The 14,523-nt window shown below is 49.0% G+C and overlaps 1 long non-coding RNA gene across 1 annotated transcript; it reads left to right on the top strand.

The window, feature by feature from the left end:
* Positions 1-2,246: 2,246 nt before the first annotated feature.
* LOC132023796 (uncharacterized) lies at positions 2,247-14,461 on the top strand. The gene is made up of 3 exons (XR_009406044.1): positions 2,247-2,527; positions 9,787-9,894; positions 13,789-14,461. It is a non-coding gene; the product is annotated as an uncharacterized LOC132023796 (long non-coding RNA).
* Positions 14,462-14,523: the final 62 nt, after the last annotated feature.

The following is a 14,523-nucleotide window of genomic DNA, read 5'->3' as shown; positions in this document are numbered from 1 at the left end:
GACAGAGATCACAAGTAGGCAGAGAGGCAGGCAGAGAGAGAGGAAGGGAAGCAGGCTCCCTGCTGAGGAGAGAGTCCGACGTGGGGCTGGATCCCAGGACCCTGGGATCATGACCTGAGCCGAAGGCAGCGGCTTAACCCACTGAGCCACCCAGGCGCCCCGACCACAGAATATTTTTGAACGGAGACTCTGTCCCTGTTCAACCCCAGCGCCCTGCCCCCCTCCTCCATTCTACTTTCTGAGTTTGCTTGTTGTAGGTATTTCATGTTGTAGGTATTTCATACTGTCATGAAAGACAGTATTTGTGCTTTTGTGTGTGTGTGTGTGTTTAAGATTTTATTTCTCAGAGAGAGAAAGAGTGAGCACAGGCAGGCAGAGTGGCAGGCAGAGGCAGAGGGAGAAGCAGGCTCCCTGCCAAGCAAGGAGCCCGATGTAGGACTTGAACCCAGGACGCTGGGATCGTGACCTGAGCCGAAGGCAGCTGCTTAACCCACCGAGCCACCCAGGCGCCCCTATTTGTGCTTTTGTATCTAGCCTCCTCAACTTTGCATAATTTTTCAGGGTTCCTCCACGCCGCCCCGTGTTACCTGCCCCCCATTTGGCAACGCCGCACACTCTCCGTTTGCGCTCCATCGACCTGCTCATGTTTGCCTTCTCTTTTGTAAACGGGCTGGAGCCTTTTCCACCTGCACTGGATCCGGCCTTGCCAATGAACTGATCCAATTCCCTACAATCGGGAAAGTCAGACGGCGGTCCCCTACGGAGTCCAGGGGCCTGCTCAGGACATGATGAGAATTTGATTCATGGTCACAGATACTGATGTTTATTTTCAACGAGAAGAAACAGCCTGGCCTGGCCCACCAGAGAAACTGGCCATTGAAAAGACGAGCGGACCGCTTCGCTTCTTGGACCTCAGTTTTCCCTTCTGGAAAATGGGCTGATTCCTGTCTCAGCTCCTTCGCCACTAGAACAAGGCATTAGGAAAGCATGCATGGGGCCCATGATGCTGCCTTGGCCTATCAGCCCCCCGGGGCAGCCTGGTGCAGATGGGGTACAGTTCCCCGGATTTGGGGCTCAGCAGAGAGAATGACAACCCCGAAAACCTGGTCTCACCCTTACCCTTTACCAGCCCCCAGCCCTCAGCTGGAGGGCTACTCCGATTGTTTTTCTGGGTTCAGAAAAACAATTTTTTTCTTTGTTCCAAGAGAAAAAAAAAAAAATGATTGCTAAGCAGGTTGAGATGCTCCTCTTCCCGGAGGGGAGAGTTTTGGAGGCTCGCTGCAAGCTGGGCTTGTCTCAGCTCAGTAGCTGGGCAACATTCCTCTCCCTGCCTGTCTATTTTAAACCACACAGATAACTAGGCAGGCGAGGCAAGACAACAAAGGCGGAACAGTGGGGGAAGGACATCTGGCTGGGAGAGCTGGCAGCAGGCTGACAGACTTGCGGTTCCGTGGATTGGCTCCTGCTGTGTGCAAAGTTTGGGGGAAGAGCGCAGGGGCTTTCCACCCATGGCCGCTCACACTGGAAGGGGCAGGAGGGGAAGGGCACAGCTCACCAAGGAATCTTTTATTCTTATTGAAAGACGTTGGCTCATTGCTTCTCGTTCTTTTGGCTAAGATCAAGCGAAAGACGTTGGCTCCTTCATTCAGCAAATATGTGGCCTCTTCAGATCCGCAGGTTGACAGGTTTTCATCCCTCCTGGATAATTCCCAGCCATTATCTCTTCTAGAGCTTCCTCCACCCGTCCTCTCCTGCTTCCGGGTGAAACTCCAGATAAACGCATGACAACGACATCTCCCAGAACCCTCACATTCTCGTGTTCCCCCTCTGGTATTATCAGGCTTTTTGGTCGCTGTGTGGCTTTCTGGATGATTTCTTCTTTTTTTAAAAGATTTTATTTATTGGACAGACAGAGATCACAAGTAGACAGAGAGGCAGGCAGAGAGAGAGAGAGAGGGAAGCAGGCTCCCTGCTGAGAAGAGAGCCCGATGCGGGGGCTCGATCCCAGGACCCTGAGACCACGACCTGAGCCGAAGGCAGAGGCTTAACCCACTGAGCCACCCAGGCGGCCCTGGATGACTTCTTCTGATACCTCGTTAATCCTTCTGCGGTGTCCGATCTTCTGTCCAATGCAGTTGAGTTCGTTATTAGTTTTTAGTATCTCTAGTTCTGTCTTGTCCTTCATCAGATCTGCTACGCCACTTTTCAGAGCCTTCAAGCTTGGGGTAAGCATAACAGTTCTGGGATCTGTGTTGGGAGTGGCCGCGGTGTTTGGATAAATGTTTAGTAGTCAGAATAAAAAAAAAACCCTGATCTGTAGCCCTGACCGCTTCCTCCGGTGTGAATACGCCCACCGTGGTGGGTCGCAAGCAGCTGGTGTGAAGTCATGACCGTGGACTCTGGGACTTTGCCTGGATCCCCCCAGGGAGGTAACATTGGAGCTGACAGAAACCTGAATGAGGAGGAGCCAAGAGAGCACTGGAGGGAAGGGGATGAAGACAGAGGAAGAGTCTCACACAGGCCAGAGGTAGGGACAGGGTTGGCACTTTGAGGAAAGAAAGGGGACAGCATGTCTGGCCTGGCAAGTTGGGGTGGTGGCAGAGGTGCGCTGGGATGGGGCAGGCCCAGGGTACCCAGGGCCAAGGTTTGAACCAGAGGAGTAAGAGGATAGATTTATAGTTTCTTTATTTTTTTAAAGATTTTATTAATTTATTTAACAGAGAGAGAGAGAGAGAGAGATCACAAGTAGGCAGCGAGAGAGAGGGGGAAGCAGGCTCCCCACTGAGCAGAGAGCCAAATTCGGGGCTCGATCCCAGGACCCTGAGATCATGACCTGAGCCGAGGCTTGACCCACTGAGCCACCCAGGCGCCCCTAGATCTATAGTTTTAATGATCTCGATGACTCCCAGTCTGTAGGTGTGGGCTGTCCCTGGCGATTTCCTGCCAAAGAGCACAGTGTGAGGGCGCCCTGCTGGTTCGGGTGGTAGAGCGTGTGACTCTTGATCTTAGGGTTGTGGGTTTGAACCTCATGGTGGGTGTAGAGATTAATTAAAAATAAAATCTTAAAAACAAACAAAAAACCAACGAGTACAGTATGGAAAAGGTGGGGAAGAGCCCCTTCACAGTGGAGAAAACTGACAAAATGCTACCTCTTCAGGCGACTGACCAAAGTCAACGTCAAGAGTCAGCAATTGGGGCGCCTGGGTGGCTCAGTGGGTTAAGCCTCTGCCTTCAGCTCAGGTCATGAGCCCCACATCGGGTTCCTTGGTCAGCAGGGAGCCTGCTTCTCCCTCTCCCACTCCCCCTGCTTGTGTTCCCTCTCTCACTGTCTCTCTCTGTCAAATAAATAAAATCTTAAAAAAAGAAAAGAAAAGAAAAAAAAAGAACATGGTGTCCCGGGACAGGTTCCAGGACTGAAGACAGACGTTAGGGGAAAATCGAAGGAAATCTAAATAAACTATGGTCTTTAGTTAATAACAGCATATCCATATTAGCTAATTGGGCCAAATGCATTTTACCAATGTAAGCTATTAATAATAATGGGAAACTGGTGAGTGAGTTATAGGGACTCTGTGTACTATTGTTGCGATTTTTCTGTTAATCTAAAACGGTTCTGAAAAACAAAGTCTGCTAATAAAAACGTTAGGTCTGGCTGGTGACTGCGGAGGATGGCTTGCACGGGTCGGGCATGTGGGGAGCGGGGAAGTGAGATCACCGCACGGCCCTGCATGTGGGTTGTGGCTTGGGTCTCAGTGGGAGAGGCAGAGAGTGCAACTCAAGAGATCTGAGCCCCTGACAGTCCGGCAGGCCTCCCCACGTGATAACTATAGGGGAGACAGGAAGGAAAGAGTCCAGTACAAGGCCCAGGTACTTGAACTTGAGCACCTGGAAGATGGTGTCATTAAGACAGAGTTGACTATGAGAAAAATAGGTTAGGGAGGAAAGCCTGAGGCTGCATTTCTGCAGGGGCGGTGAGTCCAAGGGACCTTTGGGACATCAAGAGAGGAGAGCTCGAGTAGGCAGGGGAATTGCAGGAGTCTGTCCCGCAGTGAGAGTTGGAGCACCTATGTATGAGCAAGGAGCACACCTACTGGGTGGAGATCCCAGGGGTGAAAAGGCTTTAAGAAACTTCTAGTATGTTCAGAGAGCTAGCAACATGCCAGGGAAGCCTTGACAAGTCAAATCTGTGAGCACCCCAGCAGACCAGCTGGGGTGGTGGAGAATCAGAGAGACTGCCCACAGGCCGAAGGGCACAGCAGATGTCAGGCATCTCTCCCTGCTCTGGAAAAGTCTGTCCTTCACTGGAGCCCGCACACATCCGTCCAGGCCTCCAGCCAGTCTCCCCTTTGGAAAAAGCCTTCCCTTTCTCTAGGCTGATAGCCAAAATCGCTAGATAATTGAGGGTCAGAGGTCAAGGAATTCAGAGTCTGGCACCTGACCAGGCCTGTGAAGGGCAGGGCTTACATAACTGCCAAGAGCCTTGGTGAGGGGGGAGGGGGGAGGTGTCCTGGACACTCTAATTGCCTCTGGGCGTGTGCTGTATTGCTCTGGGGCCAGGAAAGGTGAAGGGCTTCTATTGTGTATCTACCCCAGGGCCCTAGCTGATAACTGATACCTTTTTTTTTTGGTCGAATAGGGAGTAGAAATTGTTTTTTTTTTTAATTTTTTGTTTAAATTCAGTTAACAGGGGTGCCTGGGTGGCTCAGTGGGTTAAGCCTCTACCTTCGGCTCAGGTCATGATCTCAGGGTCCTGGGATCCTGCTTCTCCCTCTCCCTGCCTCTCTGCCTACTTGTGATCTCTCTCTCTCTGTGCAAAATAAATAAAATCTTTTTAAAAAATTCAATTAACATATAATGTATTATTGGCTTCAGAGGAAGAGGTCACGGATTCCTCAGTGGCACAGGACACCCAGCACTCATCACATCACGTGCCCGCCTTAATGCCCAGCACCCAGTTACCCCACCCCCCCAACCCACCACCCCTCCAGCAACCCTCAGTCTGTTTCCCATGCTTAAGAGTCTCATGGTTTTTCTCCCTCTCTGATTTCGTCTTGTTTTATTTTTCTCCTCTCTTCCTGTATGATCTTCTGTTTTGTTTCTTAAATTCCACACATCAGTGAGATCACATGATAATTGTCTTTCTCCAACCAGCTTACTTCACTTAGCATAGTACCCCCAGGCTGTCCTGAGTGAGGGTCCCTCTCCAAGGCTACAGAGCAGGCTGAGCTCAGGCCTGGCTGCTTGGGGTGGGGAGTTGGGGGTGCCTGCTGCCTCTCTTGGGCCCCGTCCAGTCCAGCACGTCTTCCTCAGCCTGATTAAAACCCTCCAACAATCTCCACTCTTGGCAGGGTATGTCAACCAGCTCCCAGAAGCTGCTGGGTCAAGTCCTGTCCTGCTTTCCTCCCTTACCTTGTCCGTGGGTCCCTGTCACTGCCCATTTCCTGCTCTACAAATTCCGGGCTTCTTCCTGTCACGTGATCTTCAAACTTGCCACTCCTTTGCCCAGATCAATCTTTTTCCACCCACCCTTTTTTGGGGGTGTGTGTGTGTGAAATTCCCATAACACGCAATTAACCATTCTCAAGTGTGCGAATGCTCTCGGATTAGTGTATTCCCAGTGCTATGCAACCTCCAGGTCTCTGACGCTTCAAAACTTTCTCATTAACCAATAAAGACACCTCATTCCCATTAAAGCAGTCACTGCCCATCCCCCACCCCCACTCCCATGCCCCGGTAACCTCTAACCTGCTTTCTGACATCGATTTGCCTATTCTGAATATGTCATACAAAGGGAATCATACACTATGTGGCTTTTGTGATGGCTGATTTCAGTAGCGTGATGCTTCCAGGGCTCACCCACGTGGTAGCAGGTGTCAGAACGTTGTTCGCTTTCTACAGTGGAGTCGTACCGGACTGTCTGCGTACCCCATTTGTTTACCCATTTGTTACTTCACGCACAATCTGGCTGTTTCCCCCTTTTGGCTATTGTGAATAGAGGTGTTACGAATATCTATGTACAAGTTTCTGCCTGGACATGTCTTCATTTCTTGTGGGTCTCTACCTAGGAGCGGAATTGCTGGGTCCTATGATTCCTCCGTGTTCAACGTTCTCAGGACCCACCAGGTTGTTGTTGGCTCATTGTTTCCCCCAGATCCCTGTGGCTGGCCCCTCGCCTCACTCAGCTCGGACATCATCACCTCCTCAGATGACCCCAACGCAAAGGGCACCCGCTTCCAGATCACCCTCTTGTCTTTTCACCATGTGGGGTTCATGATCCATCAGAACATAGGCGGCCTCATACTTCTTATGTTCCGTGGTGACCCACAGCCTAGCACAGTGCCTGGTACACAGTAGGCACTCAATTCATAATAATCACTGCTGAATGACCCATCTCAGGTTGTCAAAGGAAAGGAGCGGCAACAATGTGAGGTGCATCTTTGTCATTGGAAATTGCTGCTGGGACCGCCCAGGAGTGACTCAGCTATTTAAATGGACTACTTCCTCCTGCCCTAAGAAAGCAAATACTGGTTAGGTTCTGTTTCTTCATTCTTTCCTGTTAGTGACTCAGCACAGACCTCTCTTCACCAATTCCCAGTCCTTGGGCCAGAACAAGTAACTCCTAATGACTTATTGCAAACATTAAAAAAACAAACAAACAAACCACGAAGACGGAAAGGAATTCGGGTGGGGAATTGGTTAGATGAATGAGGCTGTGATCAGCCTGGTAGGCTGGTTAAGGGCTCTGGCTTGGGGTTCAGGTGTTCAAAATGCCTGGGTCAAGTCCCAGCTTTGTCACTTAGCTCTATTCTATGTTATTTAATCTCATTTCTCTTGCTTGAAAAACCACGGTTTATAGTACGAGCTCCGTCACAGGCTTGTTGTGAGGAGTCAGGGAATGACTATCATACAAGATGCTCAGTGTGGCATTGGTGCGTTGAAATGTTTCGTATGGAACAGTCGCCACCATCACTGTCCTCACCTGCCTGTCTCTGTCCTGGTCTCTGCAGGTTGGCCATTCAGATGAAAGGAGATAATAAATGTGTTTTGTTTTTTGTTTTTGTTTTTTAAAGATTTACTTATTTGAGAGAGAGAGAGAGAATGCATGAGACAGCGAGTGAGTGCCAATGAGGGGGTAGAGGGAGAGGGAGACGCAGACTCCCCGCTGAGCCTGACTTGATTCCAGGACCCTGAGATCGTGACCTGAGCCACGTAAGCGCCCAACAAACGTGTTTTTAAAAAGTAAAAGGAGGGGCTCCTGGAGAGAGCATGTGACTCTTGATCTTAGGGTCATGAGATCGAGCCCCATGCTGGGTGTAGAGATTAAATAAATTTTAAAAATTAAAATAAAAATTAAAAGGTAAAGGAAAATTGTGAACGTACTTAAGGCCTCTGGGTGGCACAGTTTAAAATGGTCAATTTTATGCTATGTGTATTTTACCACAATAAAAAAGGCAAAGATTAAACAATTAAACAGCCTCTTTGTGACTCTCCCTCCACCCAACACCTCCCCAAAAGTTAAAAAACTTTTCTGTATTATTATTTGAAATATAATAGCTCTCCTACCTGGGGCCAGAAGTCACCAACCTCAGCTGTAATGGGTGTTTGGGTGCTGGATCCCAGAGTCTCTGCTCTGTGGAACTTTCTAGAATCTCAGGGCCTGGAGAAGTGCAGGATTGGGGTGAAGGTTCTCAGGGAGGGAGGAGGGTGAAGATCCCCACCGTGGCCCCTCAGGTCCAACAGAGAAGTCTAGATGGGCTAGCTGGCTGTTGAGCTTTCAACAACTTCTGTTCTTAGTAAACAGAAATCCTAACAGCTGCCTTCCATCTTGTTCCAGGAAGTGTGGGTGGGACTCATCAGTGCTTGGCACACCAGGGTTGGTTTACTTTGTTTTGAGTGTTCCGTGTATCCCCATCCCTGGGGAAAACTGTAATATTCAGAAACGTACGGGAGGGCGCCTCGCTGGCTCAGTCAGTGGAACGTGCCACTCTTGATCCCGGGGTTGTGGGTTCTAGCCCCACCTTGGGTGTGGCGATACTTAAAAATAAAATCTTTTTAAAAAAAAGAAAAAGAGGGGTGCCTGGGTGGCTCAATGGGTTAAGCCTCTGCCTTTGGCTTAGGTCATGGTCTCAAGGTCCTGGGATCAAGTTCCGCTTTGGGCTCTCTGCTCAGCCCGGAGCCTGCTTCCCCCTCTCGCTCTGCCTGCCGCTCTGCCTACTCGTGATCTCTCTCTCCATCAAATAAATAAATAAAATCTAAAAAAGAAAAGAAAAGAAAAGAAAAAGAAATGTACATGGAACAATATAACACTCACACATGTGCCTGATGCACAGAACTGAACGTTAACATTTCTTCTATTTGCTTGGAATGGACATTAATTCTCACCAAAAGTGTATTTATGTTGATGTCCCTCTAATCACGAGAGAACCTCCAACACAAATGAAGTGTATAGCCTCTCAGCCTACTTTTATTTATTTATGTATTTATTTTTAAGATTTTATTTAAGTAATCTCTACACCCAACTCACAACTCCGAGATCAACTGAGCCAGCCAGGAGTCCCTCAGCCTATTTTTAAACTTGACACACATGGCGGGGGTGGGGGAGGGGAGAAATAGGGGATGGGGATTAAGGAGCACACTTGTGAGGTCACGTGAGGTCACCAGGAGATGTATGTTAGCTCTGAATCACTATATTGTACATCCGAAACCAATATAGCGCTGGCATTATAACTAATTGGAATTAAAATAAAAACTTCAAACTTTACACACATATTTATATATGCCAAAAATACAGCGGGTACTGTTTCTATGTATATTAATGAACATAAATAAATTAACTCTACCTAATAGGTTATTCTGCAGTGTGCTTTCTGGCTCATTTTTATGTTTTTGAGATCTATCCAAGTTAACATGCATAGCTCTAATTTATGCCTTTTCCTCCTGCATGAATATTTCACCCTTTGTCCTACAGCACACTTTTTAAAACCAAATTAAAGACAGGGAAGTTGTTTCTAATATTTGCAAATGCAAACCAGGCTGCTACAAACATCCTTGAGCTGATTACTCCAAAGCAGTGTTCTTCCGGCGGGGGGGGGGGGGGGGGGGGGGGGGGTAACCGGGTGATGGGCATTACGGAGGGCACGTGATGTGATACGCACTGGGTATTATGTAAGCCTGATGAATCACTGACCTCTACAACTGGAACTAATAATATATTATATGTTAATTAATTGAATTTAATTTTTAACAAAAAGTTAAAAAAAAAAAAACCCAAAGCAGTGGTTTTCACACTGCCCGAGGCATGAATGAGTCAGAAAATCCATTTTTTTTTTTTCTTAAATGACATAGGTCAGAATCATTTGTAATAAGTACTTTACTATTCTTTGGTGAAGCTTTTGGTGGGTGTGTATGTGTGTGTGTTCTTGGTAGGGAGGGGAAGTGTTTTTCTTACTAAGGATTGCAGTGAAAACAAGGTTTATTTAATTTTTTTTTTTAGATTTTATTATTTATTTGAGAGAGAGAGACAGAGATAGGAGAGAAAGCACGAGCTGGGAAAGAGGTAGAAGCAGCCCCACCGAGCAGGGAGCCCAAGGGAGGACTCGATCTCAGCACCCTGAGATCATGATCTGACCCGAAGGCAGATGCTTCCCCAACTGAGCCACCCAGATGCCCCCAAAACAAGGTTTACAAAATATTCCTCCCCCCAGCGATTCCACCCAAAAGAATTGAAAATGTACGTCCACGTGAAAACGTGTACGCAAATGTTCACGGCAGCTCTCTTCACAACAGGGGAAGGCGGAACCAACCCGCATATTCACCAACAGATGAACAGATAAACAGACAGAGGGGGTCCTCCCATATGCAGTCAAATCCTGCTCCACCGTAATAAAAAATAAGGTACGGATACATGTTCCAACATGGATGAACCTTGAAAACATGATGCTGAGTGAAAAAGGCCAGGCTCAAAAGATCTCATACTGTAGGACTGCATTTCCATGAAGCGCCCAGAACAAGCAAATCCATAGAGATGGAAAGCAGATTAGTGGTTGCCAGGATCTGGCGGTGGGGGGGAGGGGAAGTGGGGACTGATGGCTTAATGGGTACGGATTTCCTTTCCGAGAATGTTCTGGAATTAGATCGCAATGATAGTTTCACAACATTGTGAATTTACTAAAAGCCACTGAATTCTGTGCTTTAGAAAATGGTGTCAATGGCGAATTTTATGTTCTGTGAACTTTACCTCAATGAAGAAAAAAATGTTAAAGCCCCTCCTCTCAGGCACAGGAAGGGCAGAATTGTGGGTTGTACGGTTTGCTCATCTCAACCTTTTTTTTTAACCACATGTGGGAAAATCGCTTTCCAAAGTGGTTGTCCCCATCTGCACTCTCAAGACAGTGAATGAGAACTTCTCTCTCCCCAAACCCACACTGACACCTGGTACCAGAGAGAAAAAAATAATCAGGGGGCACGTGGGTGGCTCAGTGGGCTAAGCGTCTGCCGTGGGCTCAGGTCATGATTTCGGGGTCCTGGGATGGAGCCCCATGTTGTGTCTGGTTCCCTGCTTAGCGGGATGTCTGATTCTCCCTCTCCCTCTGCCTCTGCCCTCACCCTCCATTGTCCCTTCCGCCCTGCTCATGGTTTCTGTCTCTCAAATTAACAAAATCTCCATTAAAAAAAAGTTTATTATTATCACTATTATTATTTGTAAAGCCAGCCCTCTGTCACGGGGCTTGAACTCAGGACCCTGAGATCAAGAGGCACATGCTCTACTGACTGAGCTAGGCAGGACTGCCCATAAATCTTAAAAAAGAGAGAGAGAGAAAGAGGAGGAAGACAGGTGGATTTCTGAGCGCATTAGTTATGACAGCTTCCTGAGGCGGGGTCAGAGCTCTGGCACAGCCATTGGGCAACGGACGGAACATACTGTCGAGGGGCTGGCGTTCCTACTACCCAGGTGAGGCTGCTTGACCCCAAAGAGCCCACCTTGAGCATCCTCTCCAGCTCTGCGGCGACAGAGAGCACCTCAAGGTGCTGGGTTCTCTATCCGGAGCTGTCAGCTGTGACGGCGACCCCAAATCAGATGAACAGCCTCCTCCCAACAGACAGACTCTGGATCCGAGTCTGCTGAGGCCAGCCATTTGGAAAAACCCATCTGCTGCCTAATGTACTCATTCAGCTTCAGGGAGCAGCACACGCGAGAGAGGGGGCAGCGAGAGGGGAGGGATGACCTGCGGCAGGGGCTTGACAGGTGAGAAAAGCCCGGGTCCAAAAAAAAAAAAAAAAAAAAAACCCCCCCCCCGGGGGCGCCAAAGGAGACGCGGGGGGGGCCCCCCCCCCCCCCCCGACCCCTGCCCCCAGCTGGGACAACCACCCACGACAAGCTACAGAATTGGCAGGGCCTGGTGCAAAATGAAAATGCGGGGCCCCGTGTTCAATAGCTTCAACGTAGGTGGCAAGTCTGTGCAAAGACAGCCCTGCCTCTGTCCTCCCCCTGGCCCTTGGGTCTTTACACCAGGATTAAGGACGAAGCCCGCTCTGGGTCCCCAGCGTCCCCGCGCCCGTCACCATCCTGTCTCATCCTCACTTACTTCCTTGGCTATCTCCCCAGAGGATGGTGCATTCCCCCCCGGGGGCTCGGCTGCCATGGTTGCCCCAGATCGCCTCCCACAGGACCTGGGACAGAAGAGGGTAGCCCCATTTGCTCAATTAATTACCAGGGAGAAAAAGTCTACTTTAAAAATCAAGGCTCTCCACTTCAGACCCACCAGGATGACTGTAATTTAAAATTATAAATAAAGAAAAACAGAAAATAAGAAGCATTTGGTGAGGCTGTGCAGAAATCGGAACCCTAACGCTTTAGAACGTATAATGGGGCAGCCACCGCGGGGACAGTTTGGTGGGTCCTCAAAATGCAGAACGGAGAGCGACTGTTAAGACTCAGCATTCGGGGCGCCTGGGTGGCTCAGTGGGTTAAGCCTTTGCCTTCAGCTCAGGTCATGATCTCAGGGTCCTGGGATCGAGCCCCATATTGCATTGGGCTCTCTGCTCAGCAGGGAGCCTGCTTCCTCCTCTCTCTCTGCCTGCCTCTCTGCCTGCTTGTGATCTCTGTCTGTCAAATAAATAAATAAAATCTTAAAAAAAAAAAAAAAAAGACTCAGCATTCCGGTGCTGGGTGTGTACCCAAGAGATATGAAAACTTAGATCCGCACAAAGACATGAATGTTCACAGAAGCGCTATTCATAACAGCCAAAAGGTTGAGACAACCCAAGAGTCTACTAAGGGATCACGGGATAACCAAAACGTGGTCTATCCACACAATGGAATCCTATTCAGCCACGAAGCAGGAAGCGTGGACACCTGTTACAACCTGTATGATTTTACTACAGTTAAAAAAAAAAAAAAATTAAAAGCAGTGTGGTGCCCTGAATTGGATCCTAGAACAAAAAACAAAGCCGGGGTGCCTGGGTGGCTCAGTGGGTTAAAGCCTCTGCCTTCGGCTCAGGATGATCCCAGGGTCCTGGGATCAAGCCCCGCATTGGGCTCTCTGCTCAGCAGGGAGCCTGCTTCCTCCTCTCTCTCTCTCTGCTTCTTTGCCTGCTTCTGATCTCTGTCTGTCAAATAAATAAATAAAATCTTAAAAAAAAATTTGTTAAAAAAAAAAACAAAAAAGAAAAACAACCCCACATTATTGGAAAATTGGTGAAATAGAAAAAAAGCCTGGAGTTTCATGGACAGTGAGAGACCAGTGTTGTTGTTTTGGTATGATAAGTGCTCCACGATCACACGTGATGGGAACAGGAGGAAAGCTCACTAAGGGCTATATAGGAAATGCTTCTGTTTCATTGCAACTTTTCTGTAACACTAAAATTATCCTGGGACGCCTGGGGGGCTCAGTCAGTTAAGCGTCTGCCTTTGGCTCAGGTCATGATCTCAGGGTTCTGGGATCGAGCCCCACGTTAGGCTCCCTGCTTAGTGGGGAGTTGGCTTCTTTCTCTGCCCCCTCCCCTACTCCACCCACTTGTGGTCTCTCTCATATAAATAAAATCTTTAAAAAAAAATACTAAAATTATCCCAAAGTAAAACATTTATTTAAAAAATCGTATCTCGGGGTGCCTGGGTGGCTCAGTGGGGTAAAGCCTCTGCCTTCGGCTCGGGTCATGATCCCAGGGTCCTGGGATTGAGCCCGTGCATCAGGCTCTCTGCTCTGCAGGGAGCCTGCTTCCTGCCCCCCCCCCACCCCCGTCTGCCTCTCTGCCTGCTTGTGATCTCTGTGTCAAATAAATAAATAAAATCTTAAAAAAAATAAAATAAATTAAAGTTAAAAATTAAATTAAAATTAAAGTTAAAAATCCTATCTGCCTTCTAAAAAGCAGCTAGCTCGGTCTCTGAAAGGTTCTTTTGTCTGCCTAGGGTCTGCTTTTGGGTTCAGGTTTACGAACTGGGGAGCTGTAGCGGACACCGGCATGGGAACGTGTGGTGAATCTGCGGAGCCCAGCCTAGGGTTGTTGGAGGGTGGGGGTGGGGGTGGGGAGGGGTGAGGGAGGAGCCTGGGCTGGAATGGGGTTGGGCTGCGGGCCCCCAACCCCTGCCCCTTGGCAGGGAAAAACTCACCCTGAAGGGGAGGCTCCAAAGACTTCGGAGGAAAAGGATGTTGAGGATAGAGGTTACCAAGGGGTGACCCACAGGCGGCAGACTGCCTCGAGCTGTGTTTATTGACCCTGGGTTTTGTAAACTAATTTGAGCCAATCTATAAAAAGCAGTCAATCTCACATTAAAACTCCAATTTCCAGCTTCTCCGAAAATCTCTGTGGATCTGCTGATTCAAGGTTACCTTCCTGCGTGGCCTCAAGGGACTGCAGCCGAAACCCAGCCCCCCCAACCCCCCACCGCCGCAGCACAAGTCTGAGGCCTCGGTCACCATTCATTCCCAGGCTGGCACCGTGTTCTCTTTCTAGTAGAACGGGAAAGATTTCTCTGCGCCATCGCGAAAGTGGAAAAAATGGAACAGAAACCAAGAGGGTTGTCTCCTTTCTCTTATTCCTGGCCGACTGCACACACTTGCAGTACTTACCTGGCTCCCAGAAGCACTTCTATTTGAGAACTCAGGTCTGACGTTGGATCCGTACAGCCTCTGCCGCAGGGTCAGTCAAGTCTCCCCTTAGAGCTGCACTCTCAGGCCTTCCGTGGTTCCGGTCAGGCACACACACGCGCTTCTTGGGTGTGAATCCTGGCTCTAGCCCTCACTAGCTGGTGGTCCTGAGCAAGCAGCTTAACCTCCCTGGGACTCGGTTTCCTTAAGCCCCTGAGGTGAAGCAGGAGACTCGGCTGGTGGCAGTCTAGGTCAGCTTACCGGGCAGGAAAATGGGTACGTGGCCACACTAGTAGTTACTGTACTGAAATATTTCTCCCCTAGTTGGTAAACAGCCACTGCCCCCCGGCCCCCTCCCAGGATCCTGGACTTCATCACAGCCCCACAAGAATAACCGCCCCAGAGGTTTTTCCTGTGCCCAGTCTCACCTCCCTTC

The sequence above is a fragment of the Mustela nigripes genome, chromosome 8 (assembly GCF_022355385.1).
Source record: "Mustela nigripes isolate SB6536 chromosome 8, MUSNIG.SB6536, whole genome shotgun sequence".
Taxonomy (NCBI): domain Eukaryota; kingdom Metazoa; phylum Chordata; class Mammalia; order Carnivora; family Mustelidae; genus Mustela; species Mustela nigripes.
This window is presented reverse-complemented; position numbering and strand designations above follow the sequence as displayed.